General features: G+C 38.2%; 1 non-coding gene across 1 annotated transcript; it reads right to left on the bottom strand.

The window, feature by feature from the left end:
• Positions 1-328: 328 nt before the first annotated feature.
• Positions 329-435, bottom strand: LOC122070013. Its single transcript, XR_006137630.1, has one exon. It is a non-coding gene; the product is annotated as a small nucleolar RNA R71 (small nucleolar RNA).
• Between the last annotated feature and the right edge of the window lie 2,438 nt (positions 436-2,873).

Below are 2,873 nucleotides of genomic sequence, written 5' to 3'. Positions count from 1 at the left end.
TAGAACAGCCCAACCTTCCTGCATAGTTCTACCACAAGCCCAGGGCAATAATTTTGAACTCAAATCTCAATACATCACTATGTTGCCCCACTTCCATGGGTTGACTTCTGAGGATGCATACCTATTTTTAAGGGAATTTGAAGGGGTATGTGTTCTAATTAAGATCCAACAGTTTTCTGATACTGCTGTTAAGCTTAGGTTTATCACTTTTGCATTAAAAGACCAAGCTAAGAAGTGGTTGTATGGGTTACCCACAAATTTCATAATCTCATGGGAACAGTTCACAGTTGTCTTCCTTAAGAAGTTTTTCCCAACTCACAAGACCAATAAGCTTAGAAGTGATATCATTTAGTTTAGGCAAAAGCCTAGTGAGTCATTTTCTGAACTTATGGAGAGATTCAAGGATCTACTCCAAGAATACCCTCACCATAGCCTAGACTTATGGCATTTATGTCAAATAATTTATAGGGGTATTGATTACCCAACTAAACAAATGATAGAGTCTATGTGCCCTGAGGGATCCACATCCTTTACAGATGAAGGAAAGGCATGGGGATTCTTACTTGACTTAGTTAACAAAACCCGTGAGTAGGAATCAACCCAAGAGAATAAAAGAACCATAGGAGAAAAAAGATATTTTGTGGATGGGATAGTAGCCAAGGAAGCCCATTTGGATAACCTAATCAAGAGAATTGAGGCTATTGTTCCTAGAGAGCCATCATCAATCAATTTGGTTAAGATTTATACTTAGTGCTAGGCCCCTGGACATGTCATAGAAGAATGCCCCAACACCTCTGGGGGCACTTCTAATGATAGTGTTAATACTTTATACCAGAATAATCCATATAGTAACACCTACAATCCAGGATGGAGAAATCACCCAAATTTCTCTTGGAATCAAGGCAACCAAGATTATTTGAGAAACTTATAGGGCCTTCCAATTTCCATAATTAAGGTCAACCTGGACTCTAAAGGTCTCCCTTTGCACAACAATCTTTTTTTCAAAATACTTTTCCTAGGTCAAATGTAGGACCACAGGCTAGTTTTCCTAGGGCCCTTCTCCTATCATCTTATCAGCAATCCCCTAGATTTACCAACACTAAAGAGGCAAGTAGAATAAGTGACTTGAAAAAAAATATGACCCTCCTCATGACAAGCCATCAAAATCTTACGAGAGAACTCACTCAAATTGTCTCAATTATGCGTGAGAGGGAGAAAGGAACTTTACCTAGTCAACCAAAGCTTAACCCTAAGCATCATCAACCTGTTAGTTCACAAACACCAACTAATGCACCACTAAATATAGTACAAGTTCAGACCCAACAAGGGCCCTCTAACCAATGTAATGTTGTTTATGCCCTTAGGAGTGGTAGAGAGTACCAACAGAGCGTTCCTAAATCTTCCCCATCTATTACTCCTGTTAACTCTCCTTTAATTGAGGACACAAGTGTACCTCTTGTTCTAGGTTCGTCTGATGAACCTAAAAATTCTTTTGAAACTACAAATGATTTGATTGAGGAAACAAAAAATAATTCTTCTGAAAAATGATAAATCCCTAATAGTCCTTATGTTCATCCTATCCCATTTCCTAATCACTTGGTACACAAAAAGAAGACTGCTTCCATGGATAAAATTTTAGAAGTCTTCAAAAAAGTAGAAGTGAGCATCCCTCTTTTAGATGCTATATCCCAGATCCCCGCCTACGCAAAGGCACTGAAAGATTTGTATACTCACAAACGTATCACTAGTGTACCCAAAAAGGCATTCTTGACAGGTAACATTAGTTCTATAATTATTCAGCCTATAGCAGCCAAGTATAAGGATCCAGGGAGCCCTACCATATCTTGTTTCATAGGCAACACCTACATTGAGCATGCCTTAATTGACCTTTGCACAATTGTGAATCTTTTACCTTACCATGTGTACAAGCAACTTGGATTGGGAGAATTGAAAGCCACTAGAACTACTTTTCAGTTGGCAGATAGGTCTGTTAAGATTCCTAAAGGGATGGTTGAGGATGTCTTACTAAAGGTGGGGGAATTTATTTTCCCTGTTGATTTCATTGTGTTAGATACCAAGCCATTCTCAACCAAGGATGAGATCCCAATAATTCTAGGAAGACCATTCTTGGCTACCAGTAATGCGTTAATCAATTGTCGAAATGGTTTCCCAAGGTTATCTTTTGACAACCAAACTGTTGAGCTTAACATGTTTAGGATAGGCAAGCAACCACATATGGAAGAAGAGATCAATATGCTTGAGGATTTTCTAGATTTTTCTGATGATTTAGTTACCAACTTTAATATTGATTTTGATTTAGAATTCTAAGAGTGTATGGATGAGTTGGATGATGATAGTGAAAATTTCTTTTCTGAAGTCTTGAGTCTTCACACACCTATGGATCCCTTAGGACCCCTTTCCAATTCCATTTCCAAACCTTCCATAGTTGAGCCCCCTAAGCTAGATCTTAAGGAGTTGCTATCTAATTTAAGGTATGATTTTTTAGGGTCTGACCAGACTCTTTCTGTAATAATTTCTTCAAATTTGACTTCTAGCCAGGAAGAGGAGTTACTTAAAGTGTTAAAAAATAATAAGGAAGCCCTAGGTTGGACCATGGCTGATATCAAGGGTATATTGTGCAACATCATATACATCTTATGGAGGATTCCAAATCATCCACGGAACCCCAAAGAAGAGCTAACCCAGTGATGATGGAAGTCATTAAGAAAGAGATCCTAAAGTGCTTGGATCATGAAATAATTTATCCTATTTCTGACAGTCAATGGGTATACCCAGTTCACGTAGTGCCTAAGAAGTCTAGTGTGACTGTAGTTCCTAATGCTAATAATAAACTAATTCCAACCCATGTCCAA

This window comes from Macadamia integrifolia, unplaced genomic scaffold (assembly GCF_013358625.1).
Source record: "Macadamia integrifolia cultivar HAES 741 unplaced genomic scaffold, SCU_Mint_v3 scaffold807, whole genome shotgun sequence".
Taxonomy (NCBI): domain Eukaryota; kingdom Viridiplantae; phylum Streptophyta; class Magnoliopsida; order Proteales; family Proteaceae; genus Macadamia; species Macadamia integrifolia.
The sequence above is the reverse complement of the archived record's forward strand: the minus strand, read 5'-3'. Positions and strand labels throughout refer to the sequence as shown.